A 17,080-nucleotide genomic window follows, 5' to 3' on the forward strand; every position below is an offset into this window, starting at 1 on the left:
GCATTCATTCACACCCACAGACATATAATTTTACATATAATTGGATCCTATAACTTACCCTCTTTCTCCTTCCTTATCACCCCCATTTCCATCTTCTATAATTCTAGGTAAGGCACGTTAGTAACCTCAGTCTTCAAGTCAGCAATGACATATCAAATCCTCCTTATGCTTTGAAAATCTGACTGTCTCTTCTGTGACTAGCTGAAGAAAATTCTCTGCTTTTAAATGTTCATGTGATTTGGTCATATCCACCTCGATATCTGCCTGTAACATAACCTAATCACTGGAGTAAAATACATCATATTCAAGGTCCCAGGAATTATAGAGGGCATGTGTAGAGGGGGGTGGTAATTCTTGGGGGATATTTTAGAATTCTGCTTACCACAGTCTGCCATCTGACTCCCAAAACTTCAAGCCCCTGTCAAATGCGCAACACATTCATTCCCTCCCAAGGATTCCATGGGTCTCTCCCCCCATTACAGCACTGGGTCAAATCTAGAATCTTCTCTAAATCTCATTATCTCAAAATCTCAACATTTAAGTTATCTAAATCACATGCAAATGAGGCCCCTGGGTATAATCCTTTAAGTGTGACTCTTGGGGCACAATTAATCTTTGTGTGGACCTGTAAAGCTAAAAGGCAACTTGTATAAGCCCAACACCCAACACTCCCTACATACAATTGTGGGACAAGTATAGGCTAACAAATTATAGGCATTCTAAATCAAAAAGGGCAAAAATGGAAGATAAAAAAGAATCATTGGTCCAATGCAGTTCTGAAATTTAGCCAGGGAAACTGTAGCCTGAGTTCCTTGATAAGGTTTCAGGTTGGGAATAATCCTTCACAGCTCTCTGCTCTGCTCCTGAGCTCTCATTTGTGCTCTGAAGTGTCTTGGTGATGCTCTTTCTGCTTTGGGTTTTACCCTGTTAGTCATATTTCCTTTTTTATGAAAGATAGCATGTGCAGGTATCTGAGTAATTTTATCAAGCTGCTTCCTTCCAGTAGAAATTGGGCATCCAACAGCTTCCTTTCTTTTTGTATTCTCTCTGTTCCTTTAAAATTTTCTCCTGAACTTTTGTATTTTACATTTATTTTTTGCATTTATATTTTTTGAGGAAACGTTGTTCTGTAGTTTCTGGTGATATCTTTGTCTAATTTTTGATATCACAATAAGGCTCACCTCATAAAATAAGTTGGGATGTATTTCTTACTCTTCAATTTTTTGAAAGATTGTGTGTAAAATTGGTATTTCTTACTTAAATATTTTGTAGAACTCACCAGTGAAGTTGGTTTTCTTTGTGAGAAAGTTTTCAAATATGGATTCTGTTTCTTTAATAGGTATAGATTTATTCAGGTTATGTATTTTTTCTTGAGTAAGCTTTGATTATTTGTGTCTTTCAAAGGATTTTTTCTTTTAATCTAAGTGTTCTAATTTATTGGTATAAGTTGTTCACAATGTTTATAAGATCTGTAGTGATTTCCTTGCTTTCATGCCTGGTACTGATAATTTGTGTTTTTCTTTTTTCCTGACCAGCCTTACTAGAGGTCTTCAATCTTATTGATCTTTTTAAAGAACAAATTTTGATTCCATTAATTTTATTTATTGGTGCTCTATTTTCAGTTTTGTATTTATTTTTTCCTTTCTTCTGCTTGCTTTGGGTGTAATTGACTGTCCTTTTTCTAGTTTATAGTGGAGAAGTTTGGATCATTGATTTGAGACTTTTCTTCCTTTTTTTTCCCCACAATGTATACATTTATTAAATCATCACATTGTACAAACTAAAGAATCATGTTGTATAACCTAAACATGTATAACTAAAAAAAAATTTTTTTTTTTTTTAAATTTATTTATTTATTTATTTAGTTTTGGCTGTGTTGGGTCTTCGTTTCTGTGCGAGGGCTTTCTCTAGTTGCAGCAAGCGGGGACCACTCCTCATCGCGGTGCACGGGCCTCTCACTATCGCGGCCTCTCTTGTTGCGGAGCACAGGCTCCAGATGCGCAGGCTCAGTAATTGTGGCTCACGGGCCTAGTTGCTCCGTGGCATGTGGGATCCCCCCGGACCAGGGCTCGAACCCGTGTCCCCTGCACTGGCAGGCAGACTCCCAACCACTGCACCACTAGGGAAGCCTAAAAAAAAAAATTTTTATTAGCATATAGTTGATTTACAGTGTTGTGTTAGTTTCTGCTGTACAGCAATGTGTATCAGCTATACATATATATATATATATATATATATATATATATATATATATCAACTCTTTTTAAGATTCTTTTCCCATATAGGTCATTACAGAATATTGAGAAGAGTTCCCTGTGCTATATAGTAGGTCCTTATTAGTTACCTATTTTATATACAGTAGTGTATATTTGTCAATCCCAGTCTCCCAATTTATCCCTCCCTCCTCCACCCCACTTTGCCCCCTGGTAACCATAAGTTTGTTTTCTACATCTGTGAGTCTATTTCTGTTTTGTACGTAAACTCATTTGTACCTTTTTTTTTTTTTTTAGATTACACGTATGAGCAATATCACATGATATTTGTCTTTCTCTATCTGACTTATTTCGCTCAGTGTGACAATCTCTAGGTCCATCCATGTTGCTGTAAATGGCATTATTTCTTTCCTTTTTATGGCTAATATTCCATTATAGATAGATATATTCCATTATACACACACACACACACACACACACACACACACCATATCTTGTTTATCCATTCCTCTTTCGATGGACATTTAGGTTGCTTCCATGTCCTGGCTGTTGTAAATAAGTGCTGCAGTGAACATTGGGGTGCATGTATCTTTTTGAATTACGGTTTTCTCTGGATATATGCCCAGGAGTGGGATTGCTGGGTCATATGATAGGTCTGTTTTTAGTTTTTTAAGGAACCTCCATACTGTTCTCCATAGTGGCTGTACCAGTTTACATTCCCACCAACAGTGTAGGAGGGTTCCCTTTTCTCCACACCCTCTCCAGCAAGTATTGTTTGTAGACTTTTTAATGATGACCATTCTGACCGGTGTGAGGTGATACCTCATTGTAGTTTTGATTTGCATTTCTCTAATAATTAGTGATGTTGAGCATCTTTTCATGTGCTTTTTGGCCATCTGTGTGAGACTTTCTTTTCTTATATAAGCATTTAATGACTAAAATTTCCTTGTAAGTATTGCTTTAGCTGCATCCCAAAGATGTTGATGTGTTGTGCTTTTATTATGAATGGTTCAAAATGTTTTCTAATTTTCTTTGTGATTTCTTGACCCATGACTTGTTTAAATGTAAGTTGTTAAATTTCCAGATATCTGGAGCTTTTCTACATTTATTGTTTTTGGTGATTTGTAATTGAATTCCACTTTGGTCAGGGACATACTATATACAATTTCCATCTTTCAAATGTTTTAAAGATTTATTTTATGGCTCATCATATGGTCTCTCTCTACGTACATTTTATGAGCACTTCAAAATAATATTCATCTTCAGTTATTGGAGGTGGTGCTATATAATTGGCAATTAGGTTAATGTGGTTATTTTCCCCCTAGTTTTATTGAGATATAATTGACATATAACATTGTATAAATTTAAGATGTACAACATGGTGATCTGGTATACATATATATGTGAAATGATTACCACAGTAAGGTTAGTTAACATATCCACCACCTCACCCAGTTACTATTTAGGTTGATGTGGTTATTAGTGTCATTCAGTCTTCTGTGTCTTTGCTGATATGTATTCACACCTTTACCATTTTTGGTTTTTAAAATTTCTTTTTGTAGATTCAGTTGCTCTCTAGAGTATTTTTCTTTAGTACTTCTTGTAGTGCAGTTCTGTGAGCTATAAATTCTCTGTTTTTGTTTATATGAAAATTTATTTATTTTATCTTGGAGTTTCTCTTCCCAGGTTATAGAATTCTTAGTTGACAACTTTTTTCCTTCAGCCCTATGACTATGTCATTTCAGTATCTTCTGGCTTGGAGAGTTTCTGATAAGTCATCTGTTATCTAATCATTGTTATTCTGCATATAATGTGCCATTTTTCTCTGCTGCTTTCAAGATTTTCTGTTTATCTTTGGCTTTCAGCAGTTTGCGTATGATGTGTCTATGAAGAGCTCTTATTTTTATTTTAAAATCTTGCTTGGAGGTTGTTGGGTTTTCTGGGTATGACACTAAGTCAAGAAAAGCAGCAACCTCACAGATCTGGCTCCATATTGTCTACCTTTCAGGAGTAGATTTCCTTTGTGGTCTCTGTTAGCTTTTCCTTTGTGTCCCTTGGGATATACTCCAGTCATGCTTACTGTAGTTGTTAACAGTGATTTGGGCAGTTTATACTTTGAATTTTGGTTTTACTTCTCTTTGGTTCTTACACTGGCATGATTCCCCCTTTATACCAGCTTCTTTCCCAGGTCTGAACTCTGATTTCTGGAACTTTACCTAGTAAAGCTCTGTTTTATGTTGTTTCGTTTTTCACACTGCCGTTTTCTTCCCATTGCCAAGTCCTTCTAGGACTCCTACTAACTTATAATAGGTTTTGTCTTTATACATTCTATATTTCCTAATACTTTTTAAATATTTTCTCTGCCTAAGTCAATATCTAGCTCCCAATTTAATAACTTTTATTTAAGCTGTATCTTTTTGTGGTTTAACTTTTCATTATGTTTTAAATTTTGTTACATTTTTTCTATTCTGTTTCATATTCTTATTTTATATCTTTAATTTACTATACATATTTATTCTGTGGTGTTGATTCAGTAGTTACAATGTCTGATGGCTTTGGGAGGGAGGGTCTCATCCCAGTGTTGTGATAAATGACATGTCTTATGCAGGGCTCCAGCTCCACTGCCTCTTTTAAAATGATGTAAATGCCTGTCCCTCCTGAACTTTGAACTACGAGTGACAAAACCCAGCACTGGTCTATTCTGTAAAAGGATATAAGTGCCCTTTACAGAGATGCAATGTAGTACTTGTTTCCTTGTTTGAGCCACACAGAGAATCCTAGATAAATATATAATACATGTTTTAAATTCGATTATTGGTGGTGACAGGTGATTTTGATCAAAACTGGATTAAATAGTCATACTTAAGTGGTTTTTACTTTTAATCAGAGTTAAGCAGAAGCAAATGACAATCTCATTTATAGTCAGAACAACAGAAAGGAAATTAGCTCCTCATCTAAGACTTTAGGAAATAAAGCCAAGTAATTATTGTAGGAATAGGGATGAAGTGTCAGTTCCTGTATTGTCCAATATTTTTTCTCCTGCATAATTATTCTGACTTAGACTGCTCAATGAGCTATAGACACAAATCTTTCTTGGAGGAAGCAAGCTTTAATTTGTCTGTAGTTTATTTCGGGTTCCCATTCTTGGAAAGGAAAATGTGTCAATTTATATTTTCAAGTTTCCGATCTAATTTATATGTATACAAGTTACTATCAATATAGATTTTATATTCTTTGTAATTTGTCTTCTTTTCTATACAAATAACATCAAGATTTGCCTTTACCTTGGTCAATAAATCACATTACATTTTACAGGTATCTTAGAAAAAAAATGCCCTACAAAAATCTTTTTAATCATTAAGGCATTTTCCTTTAATTTAATGGGTTGGATAAAACAATATACTTGTTTTATCCATGAAACCTAGGTCTTACTTGGTAATATTGCTTGGTAACTCTTAGCAGTATTTTAAATTCCCTGAGTTACAGTTTCCTCATTGTAAAATGAGAAGGACCAAGAAAGAAAATCATTAATGTCCCTAGTAATTTTAACTTTCTGTATTAGAGACAGACTTATTGAGTGTAAAATAAGTAATACAGACTTAATAATAATACAGACTTATTGAGTGTAAAACACCTGTGACTATTCTCATTTCCTTTCTAGCTTCTCACATACTTTCTAATTCTTTTTCAGTGCCCCAGAGATCCAAACTGTTCTTATTCCTTTTCTGAACTGTAGCCCACTTAGACTACTGACTCTCAAATTACATACTTCAAATCTCTGGGTGCCTGTAGAGTTATTGGAGTTGTAAAGAAAATGTAAATCCTTAAATGCTTCAAATATTTCCTATTGATTGAAAGTGGCTCATATGTATGCACTTTAATTTTTCAAATACAAATTGATGTTCCTGTGATTAGTAAAATTAAAATAATTAATTTTAAATATCCATTAAATTAAAGGAAAATACCTTAATGATTTAAAAGATTTTTTTGTAGTGCATTTTTTCCCTAATGGATGTATGTAAAATTTAATTTATGATTTATTGACCAAGGTAAAGGCAAAAGTTTATTTGTCATTCTGCGTTTTCTGAACAATGTATAATTAAAACAAAACTAGTCTCATATGGAGATATTTGGAAATTTTGGTTTTTGATAATGTCAGGAATAATAACCATTCTTATATTATTTCATTCTATTTTTTTTTTTTTTCAATATGGGTTGCTTCTGAAAATAAATCCATATGTCAGTTTTTGGTAAGCCTTCCTGGAAAATTACTGTAGGAAAAAGAAGGTAACAATTTGATATCTACTCCATGCCCCATGGCACTTTATATGCGCCTTTACTTTTTTCACTTTTGACCTTACATGTAATTGATTATGTCTGTCTTCTTCACTGGATTATGGATTACTTGAAGATAATAATTGTTGCTTACTTACCATTGATTTCTCCCATGACATCTAACATGTCATGGTGCATAGATAGTAAATGCTTAATAATCAGCAGACTGGGAAGCTGCCAATAGATCAGAAAGAGTGAGCAGTCCCCTGTTACTGAGAAAGCAGGAGTGACCAAAGGACAAGTCTCCTGATTAGAATATCATTCAATAAAGTTCAGTATTCTGGGCTACCTCAAGAACCATCCTGATACTCAAGGAAATCCAAAGACCTGCGTAGATTCATCTGTTTCTCTGAATTTTGTGTGATCAGTTGATTAGATGGGAGTGAGGTTGAGTCTGCCTATGGAAGGTTAGACGTCAGGAATTTGTTACATTTGTTTAATACTTTACAGCTTTCAAAATGCTTTAATTACTGTGTATTTCGGTCAGGTGTTACATGTATATTTTGTATGAAGCCTATATTTACATTTTTCTTGGCTAGATTGATATCTAAGAAATTAAGGGTGTTCCGGAGGATTCCTTGGGTCTTTGATGATGCTAATATCCTAACAACAAGCCTAAATGTAGTTCCAAGAACAGTATAAAGGGAATACTCACTGAATGATTGAGTGATGGTTTAATGAAAATCAGGATGACTGAGTTAATGTTTTGTCAGATATCCAGAATATCTCTAGAATCCATTCTTTTTCTTCCAGAATATCTGCCTACTTTATGACCCGGTTTATTTTATAGTTTACTTAATGGTGTCTCTTCCTCTTATGTATGTTCTCTTAACAAATCCATTTCTCACATTGTTGCTAGTCATTCTTTTAAAGACAGACTTCATCATTTCTGTCACCTGTTTGGAAGCCTCCACTGGTTCTCACACCCTGGAGAATAAAGTATAATTCTGTTAGTGTGATGTGGGGAGATGTAGTCAGGATTTCTCCAATAACATTTTGAATGATCTTTCTGAGTTGCCTAATTAAAGGATTAAGGGACTTAAGGTCTCCTGTTCCCAGTGGGAGAAACTGCCGGTATCTCCAGATGGTAGGCACCTGGCTTTTCTAGTACTTTTCTGAGCAGCTGGCACTTAAGTTCAGGCTTTTAGATGTGAAAGAAGTTTATTTCAACCCAAACTGTACAAAGACTAGCTCAGCTCGTACCATAAGAAAATAAAGTCAGTGTGGGAATGGGGCAGGGAGGGAGAAGAACAGTCATATGGCAGGCCCTGCTGCACCCTGTCTCCAGGGAATATCTCCGAAGGATGTCATAGCATGCTGTGAGATGGAGAATCTTTGAAACCATTGCATTTCTGTCCCTGAATTTCAGCCTGTATCAAACCCTCCGAAATACTGAAGGAAAATGAGATTCTTGACCATATACTGCAAATATGCCTTTCTCCCTATTTTCATGCTTTTTTTTTCTGTTTTATTCCAAGCTGTTTGCTGTTCCTCCCATATTCTGCACATTTGTACTTTAATTACATCTGTTCACAGTATCTTTTGTAGCTTATTTGCTAGGCAGTCCTATGGCCTTTGGTCACCATAACAATTAAACAGAGCTGTTCCATAGAGCTATTGGTTGACTACAACACTAAAATCCCATTTCAATTCATTTTCCTTCCAAGGAAGCAAAGTCTGTTTTTTCCTCATCTAAAAAAAATTGTCTTTGTAAGCATACCAATTGGTTGATGGTTTAACCATGAAAATATGATTTATTTACACTGACATGGGCAACCATGTTAGTGGGAGAAGAAACAGGTCTGCAGTATCACAGAGTTCTAAATATGAAAGTTTGAATTTGCATGTTTATACAAAACTCCAACCCTTCTTGTTTGATATATATCTTTTATTCTAGCAGGTTTCTACTCAGCTTTTACTGAGTTGTCTATACAAACTATCCCCCAAGGTGGTTCCCAGAACTGCCTACTTACATGTTCAAATTAGATTTATAATTCAGATCATTGAACTATCATGTCATTATAAAATAAGGAGTAATTGAATCTTTGAGGATATTTTGTTTGAGCCCTATGCAGTCCTTTCTTGCTAATAATCCTTATGCTAGATGATTATTATCCAAGTGTCTGCAAATTATATTATGCTTCTTTGATCAAAATTGTACAAAAACTCAGATATTTACCTTCCATTGTATCTTATATAGATGCCAACAAAAAAATCCACGGAGTATACTCAGTGTTAAGGATGGGGTGTGAAGTGACTAGTTTGGCTGAAGCATGAATTAACTGTAGGAGAGGATAAGAATAAGTATAGAGACTATGGTAGGCAGAATTTTAAAGATGGCCCCAAACATTCCTGTTTTCTGGTGTACACATACCTTCTTCCAGTTGTTCAAATGCAAATTTTGGTACACTTGTGAAGATATTTTACAGATGAAGTGAAATCCCAAATCTGTTAACCTTAAGATAAGCAGATTATCTTTGTGGTTCTGACCTGACCTTCAAATCACTTAAAAGCACAGACTTTTCCTTAGCAGATTGAAGAAGAAGAGGTCAAAAGATTCAAGGCACCAGAAGGATTTGATATGCCCTTGATGGCTTGAAGATGGAGAGAAAGGAATGAAGGAAGCCTCTGGGAGCTGGATGACAGGCAGCAAGGAAATGGGAACCCCAGTCCTACAATTGTAAGGAACTTAATTCTGCCAATAATAAGAATGGACTTTGAAGTAGATTTTCCCCCAGAACCTACAGATAAGAACTCAGCCTACCTGGCACTTTGGCCTTTGGCACTATGCCCTGAGCAGAGAACCTAGCTATGCCTGCTTCAGGCTAGACTTTTGACTTACAAAACTGTGAGCTAATGAATTGATGTTGTTTTAAGACACTCGGTTTGTGGTAATTTGTTACTTGGCAATAGAAAATGAATGTAAAGGACATTGCACTTATTGGAGTGAGAGGTAATAGCAGCTTGGACTATGGTGATGGGCAGTGGAGATAGAGAAGAAAAGAGACAGAAGTAAGAGATATTCAGGAGCTAAAATTGATATGACTTTGTGACAGATTGGGGAATAAGGGAGATGGGTTAGTTAAAGCAGGTATCTGGTTTGTCACGGTTCATGGTTTGTCACATGTTGGAAGACCACCATGCTAATTGGATTATGAGAAAGTGGTGCGCATGAATTGGGCTTTAAATGTGTAGAGTTTGGCATGCCTTTGAGACAGTTAACAGGAGATGCCAAGTAGGCAGTTGGATATGAGTCACTGGTATATTGATGATAAGTAAGGTCATGGGCATGGTTGAAATCACCTATGGAGAGTATGGCATAAGAGGGTGGAACTTCAAGAATATTAATATTTAATGGCCAAGTGGTGGTCAGTAAGCTCACATAGAGACAGAAAGGCAATCAGCTGTGGAAGTAAATGAAGTGTTGTGTCATGGACTCCAAGAAAACAAGTGTTTCAAGGAAAAGAGCATTGTCAGTGTGACATGCTCCTAAGATATCAAGTGAGAAACATTTCTCTTGGGATTAGTCAAATGAGGTTTATTGGTTACCTTAAAAAGAGCTATTAACGTGAAGTGATGGAGGCATAAACCAGACTGGAGTGAGATGAAAAGTGAGGGTGAGGAAAAGAAAACATTAAGTATTAAAAACTCTGAAAAAGTTTGCTTGTGAAGGGAAGAAGGTCAGGAAGTGGCTAAGGATGTTTGTTTTGTTTTGTTTTGTTTTGTTTTTCTGTAGGAGACACTTAACATATTTAAAAGCCAACTGGAAAGAATCAGGCAAAAGCAGTTGTTTAATATGCAAGAGAGAAGAATAGATAATGCAGTTTCCTGAGAAGATAGAGGAGATGAGATCCAAAGGACACATGGAGGTTACGTTCCTTTAGTGTAACAGGAATGAAGGGATATTGATATATTCTTATTTGGACAGGTGACAGGTTTACATATTAGGAAAAATGAAATTAATGGAGTCCCAGCTTGATGGCTTCTCTTTCCTCCAAAAACTATGAAGCATTGTCATCTGTTGAGAATGTGGGGAGGAAAGGTGGCATTATAGGCGTGAGGAGGAGTGGATAGGGTCTAAAATAGTCATTGTGGAAAACGGGGGACTCGAATGTCCAGGTAGTTTGTGAAGAAGCTTAAGTGTCATAAAATTAATGAAGATTTTCTTTTCAACTTTTCAGCAGCTGTCACCCTTTACCTTCTCTTACTCTGAGGTAAAACTAATCTATGATATCTTCTTCCTTTGAAATACCACGATAGAGATACTCTCACTGTATGATAACCATCTGTTAGCATGTCTTGTTCCTCCATTAGGCTGTGAACTGCACAAGACCATTTCTGATGTCTTAATTTCATTTATCTTTGTGCTCTAATACTTCATCAAATAATGAAAACAAAATATTATTATTAGAACCTGGCAAAAAGTAATAAAAAAATTATAGTAATTTTAAAAATTGAAATATTATTGACATACAACATATTAGCTTCATGTGTACAACATAGTGATTCAACATTTGGATACATTGCAAAATGGTCTCCAAGTAAGTGTAGTTACCATCTGTCACCATACAAAGGTAATACAATATTAATGATTGTATTCTCCCATGCTGTACATCACATGGGGATGACTTATTTATTTTGTACCTGGAAGTTTGTATCTTTTGATCCCCTTCCCCCATTTCGCCTCCCCTGCAACATCCCTCTCTTCTGGCAACCACCAGTCTGTTCTCTGTATCTGTGAATCTGGGCTTTGTTTTGTTTTATTAATTTGGTTGGGTGTTTTTTTTTTTTTTTTGATTCCACATATAGATGAAATCATGCAGTATTTGTCTTTCTCTGTCTGACTTATTACACTTAGCATAATATCCTCAGGGTCCATCTATCTTGTTGCAAATGGCAGAATTTCCATCTTTTTATGGCTAAGTAGTATGTATTCTACTGTATTTGTAGATACCACATCTTCTTTATCCATTCATCCATCAATGGACACTTGGTTGTTTCCATATCTTGGCTATTGTAAATAGTGCAATAGCAAACATAGGGACGCATATGTTTTTCTCAAATTAGTGTTTTCATTTTCTTTGGATAGATACCCAGTAGTGGAATTGCTAGATCATATGGTAGCTCTATTTTGAATTTTTGGAGGAACCTCCATTCTGTTTTCTGTAGTGGTTGCACCAGTTTACATTCCCGTCAACAGTGAACAGAGTTCCTTTTTATCTGTTATCTTTGCCAACACTTGAGATTTCTTGTCTTTCTGATAACAGACATTCTGATAGGTTTGAGGTAATATCTCATTGTGGTTTTGATTTGCACTTCCCTGATGATTAGTGATATTGACCATCTTCTTGTGTGCCTTTTGGCCATCTGTATGTCTTGTTTGGAAAAATGTGTATTCAGATCCTCTGACCATTTTTTAGTAGGTTTTTTGTTATTGTTGTTGTTGAGTTGTGTGAGTTCTTTATATATTTTGGTTATTAATCCCTTATCAGATATATCATTTGCAAATATCTTCTGCCATTCAGTAGGTTGCCTTTGGTTTTGTTGATGATTTCCTTCACTGTGCAGAAGCTTTTTAGTTTGATGTAGTCCCATTTATCTTTGCTTTTGTTGCCCTGGCCTGTGGAGTCAGATCCAAAAAAGACTGATGTCATGGAGCTATAGTAATTTTTAAGAATGGAAGTTAACCATTATTGAACACTAACATGTGTCACTTCTTTCACTTTTCTAAGTACATTTTAATTTTCTTATTTATGATTTAATTTTGTCCTTATAACCATCCTAATTTGTCTATTTAATAGATTAGGAAAGTAAAGCTTAGAGAGGTTAAATGACTCCATGGTGATACTGTTACTAAGTGGAAAACTCTTTGGAATCCAGGTCTGCCTAATTCAGAATTCCAAGTTTTTGAGCACTATCTTCTGTTGTTTCTCTGTGGTACTTATTTATTTAGTAAGATTCTCCTATTTCAGGATATGTTTTTAGTGAATATTTAGAAAATTTTCTTTCTTAACCTATTGAAGGGAAAAAGACATTACAGAACAAAAATAAATTCATTTATTTATTTCATATAGATGGACTTTATGTTGCGAGCTCTATTATAAAAGTACTACAAAAAAAAAAAATTGATGTGGGAACATCCCAACTGTCTTAGTCTGTTTTGGGCTGCTATAACAAAATACCACAGACTGGGTGTTATAAACAACAGAAATTTATTCTCTTCTGGAGGCTGGAAGTCCAAGATCAGGGCGCCGACATGGTCAGATTCTGGTGAAGGCCATTTTCTTGGTTGCAGATTGCTGACTTTTAGCTGTATACTCATGTAGGAGGGCTAGGGAGTTCTTTCAGGACTCTTTAATAAGGGCACGAATCTCGTTCATGAGGGCTCTGGTCTCATGACTTAGTCCCCTCCCAAAGGCCATCTCCTAATACTGTCACCTTGGGCATTGGGTTTCAACATATGAATTTTGGAAGGACACATTCAATCTATAGCACCAACCAATAATATCAATATCACCGTTACTGCCTCGTATAAGAAGAACATAAAGCAACTTAGTTTGGCCAGGCATGAGTATCTGCTTAGGTTATTCATTAATAAAATGGGAAAAAAAGAGAACAAAACGAAACCTTGATTCGAGGGCATAAAATGATCCCATAGTTATTGAGATAAAAATTGGATTATCTCAGAAGCAGGTTCTAAGATTAATTTGGAAATGGTTTAACACGTTATAGAAATGTAAGCAGGTACCTAATCCAAATTAAATGACAAAATGGCAGCCTTGTTGCTTTGTCCATTGTGCTGTTTTTAAGGAAAACATACAGAGAAAGAAAGATACAAGGATAAAGAGTACAATTTAGGAATAAATGGAAACTCCTTATATGTAAATCATCCCTGGGCTGATCATGCAGTCTACATCTTATGAGTCATTTTCTTTCTTCTTTAAGCTGTTTGTTGATATCAAAGAGCACTAGATGAAAGAATGAAAAGGAGAAAGCTCCAGTCATTACATTTTTGTCACTTACTAACAATCAAAGATGAAAAAAAAACCCCTAAGTATAACGATGTTTAGTAATCTGTGAATATGACTTCTCCCATAATACTTACATGCTCTAACACCATAAACCAGCATTCTCAAATTTGGAAAAGTTTATCCCAAATATATATCTATCCATCTATTCATCATTGTCTATCTAAAATCTTTTTTATCTACTGTAAATTTTTTAAATTAATATTTTTGAATTTGTATATTTAAATCAAATATATTACATAATTTCAGATCAGAATGTTGTGAAATTCATGGTATATCTGTATATGTATATATTTTTGAGTTTAATATTTAATAATATTGCCTTAAAAGCAAATTTCACATATATACCATTTAACAATTAAGGATTTTATTTTAATTTAGTTTAAATTCTATTTTTTGGAGAAATACATTAGCATTAGTAGCAAAAAGTAAATTTAAAAATGACACACTTTGGTTAGGAATTGAATATATGTTACAATGTAGATTAAAATGTAATTGTAGTTGAGACTGTAAAAATACATGAAAACTATTTTAAAAATCTAACTGATATGCATGAGTTTTATACATAAAATAATTGACTTGATTATCTGTATATGTTCTCTATATTGTTTATGATGGATGAGATATATCAGTAAAGATGTTTTTGGAATCAAGTTAACAGAAAATCAATTCAAATTGGTTTAAAAGTAAGGAGATTTATTTACTCACATAACTGGAAGACAAGTGGTGAAATGCATTTAAGTATTGATCCAGTGGCTCTGGCTTTATTTTTTACAAATCTCCTTTTGTGAGGTATTTGTATATGTATTTGCATACAATAAAATACAACCATTTTGAAGGTTCTGTTTGATGAGTTTTGACAAATGTATACATTTGGCTACACCCCTCATCAAGATAGAACATTTTCTTTACTCCCCCAAATTCTTTGGTGGCCTTTGCATTTCTATCTCCAGCCGTAGGCAGCCACTAATCTTATTTCTAGCATTACAGACTAGTTTGCCTATTGTAGAATTTTATAAGTTATCAGTCATGGCTGGCTTTTGTTTTCTTTGCTTAGCATAATGCTTTTGAGATTCATACATGTTGTTGTATGTATTGGTATTGTGTGTATCGGAAGTTCATGCTTTTTAATTTCTGAGTAGTATTACATTGTAAAAATATACCACAATTTGTGGTCCATTCACCTGTTGATGGACATTTGAATTGTTGCCATTTTGGGCCATTATGGATAAAGCTGTTATGAACAATTGAGTATAAGTCTTTGTGTTGGCATATATTTTCAGTTTTCTTGGGTAAACACTAAAGGAGCGATTGCTGAATTTTATGGTAAGTGTATGTTTAATTATTTTCCAAAGTGGCTGTACCATTTTAGAATCCCACTAACAATATATGAGACATTAAATTGTTCTACATTCAGGCCTATACTTGGTACTGTTAGACTTTAAAATTTTATCCTATTTCAGTCATTTCTAAGTGGTATCTCATTGTGATTTTATTTATATTTCCATGATGAGTAAAAATATTGAGAATCTTTCTAGAAGCCTGTTGGCCATCTATATATCTTTAGTGAATGTCTAAAACTTCTGATATTTTCTACTGGTTTGTTTGTCTTATTATTGAGTTTTAAGAGTTATTTATATATTCTGGGTACCAGTTATGTGGAAAATGGTTAATCTAGTATGCCTGAGTTGCTCAAACCTTGCATATTTCTAAAAAGGGCCTGTTTACATTTTTGGCCTTTGGCCAGCTCTTGGGAATTGAGCTCATGGAATGCTGACTGGTAAGAGTGTTTTGCACACTTAGGGCCTTGAGCCATACGGTAACAGCTTGTCTATATAGTTTACACAAATAATGTGATTTATGTTGAACACCTCATTTTTCTTGGAATTAGATAGAAATAATGGTTGTACTACATTTATGAATGTACTAAATGCCCCTGAATTACACACTTTTAAATGGTTGATTTTATGTTATGTGAATTTTACCTCAATAAAAAAATAGCAATTTTAATAATAGGCAAAGGATTTGAATAGCCATTTCTCAAAAAAAAAACCATATAACTGTCTATTAAGCATATGAAAAAATTCTCAACATCAGTAGTTATTAGGGGAATGCAAATCAAAACCATGATGTGATACTACTTCATACCCACCAGAATAGCTATAATCAGAAAGACAGATAATGACAACTGTTGGCGAGGATGTAAAGAATTTGAAGCTCTCCTGTATTTCTGGTGAATATGTAAAATGGTGCATTTCCTGTGGAAATCAATTTAACAGTCCCTCACAAAGTGAAAAAGAGATTTATCATGTAGTCCAGCGATTCTGCTCCTCGATATATACCCAAGAGAAAAACCTATGTCTTATTTGTGCATGATGTTTACAGTAGCATAATTCATAATAGTCAAATATTCATCGACTGATGAATGGGTAAATATAATGTATACCCATTCAATGAAATGTTATTCTACAATAAAAAGAAATTAAGAACTAATATACATTACAACATAGATAAATCTTTAAAGTAATATTCTCAGTAAAAAAAGTCAAAAAAGATGATGGCTTATATATTTACATTTATATGAAATGTCTAGGATAGGAAAATTTGTAGAGATATTAAATAAATTAGTGGTTCCTCAGAGCAGGTGGAGGTGGGGTTGGGGGTTTAGAGAGGAATAGATATTTACTGTTAATGGGCATGGGATTTCTTTCAGGGAGGACAAAATCTTTTATTTTTAATCTATTGGGTTGGCTAAGATCTTATGGAAAAACCTGAATGAACTTCTTGACCAATCCAATATTTTAAAATAGATTGAGATGATCATTGCACAACCCTGTGAATATACTAAAAATGTTGAATTGTACACTTTAAGTAGGTGAATTTTATAATATGCTAATTATTTATCAATAAAGCTGTTTAAAAAGCGATCACTGTGGTAGCTGGTATCCTTCAGTTGAGTTATAAACCAAGTTGTGACTAAGTCATGAATATATTCATTATATAAGTGATGAATATCTCGATGCATACACACCAGAGACAACTAGAAAACCCTTTTAAAACAAAATCTAAATACTTATTGCCTATACTGACAAAATATAAATGGAAATACTTCATTATTTTGTCTAACACTGTAAATACCTACAGAATCTTTTGTAAGCCACTCTAAAAATAATCAGTAATTTGCTCTAGAGTCTCAGAAACTTTTCTTCTGACAGACAACATTAAATTAAACATATAAAAAATTTCTGTATAATATAATTGATAAAATATCTCATATTAGCAGTGGGTGAGACCCAAAAGGAGTAAACCATGCCCATTAGCTGTTTGATATAACTTCTCCAAGTTTTCCCTTCCTCATTTATACAATGTATACCATAATAATACCTGCTTTAGAGAATCATGAAAATTAAATTAGATAATGCATGTAAGTCCTCAAATAAGTACTAGATATTATGACAGCCCTTATTATTATTATTGCTTTTTTGTTTTTTATATTTTATATAT

Source organism: Balaenoptera acutorostrata, chromosome 7 (genome assembly GCF_949987535.1).
Source record: "Balaenoptera acutorostrata chromosome 7, mBalAcu1.1, whole genome shotgun sequence".
Taxonomy (NCBI): domain Eukaryota; kingdom Metazoa; phylum Chordata; class Mammalia; order Artiodactyla; family Balaenopteridae; genus Balaenoptera; species Balaenoptera acutorostrata.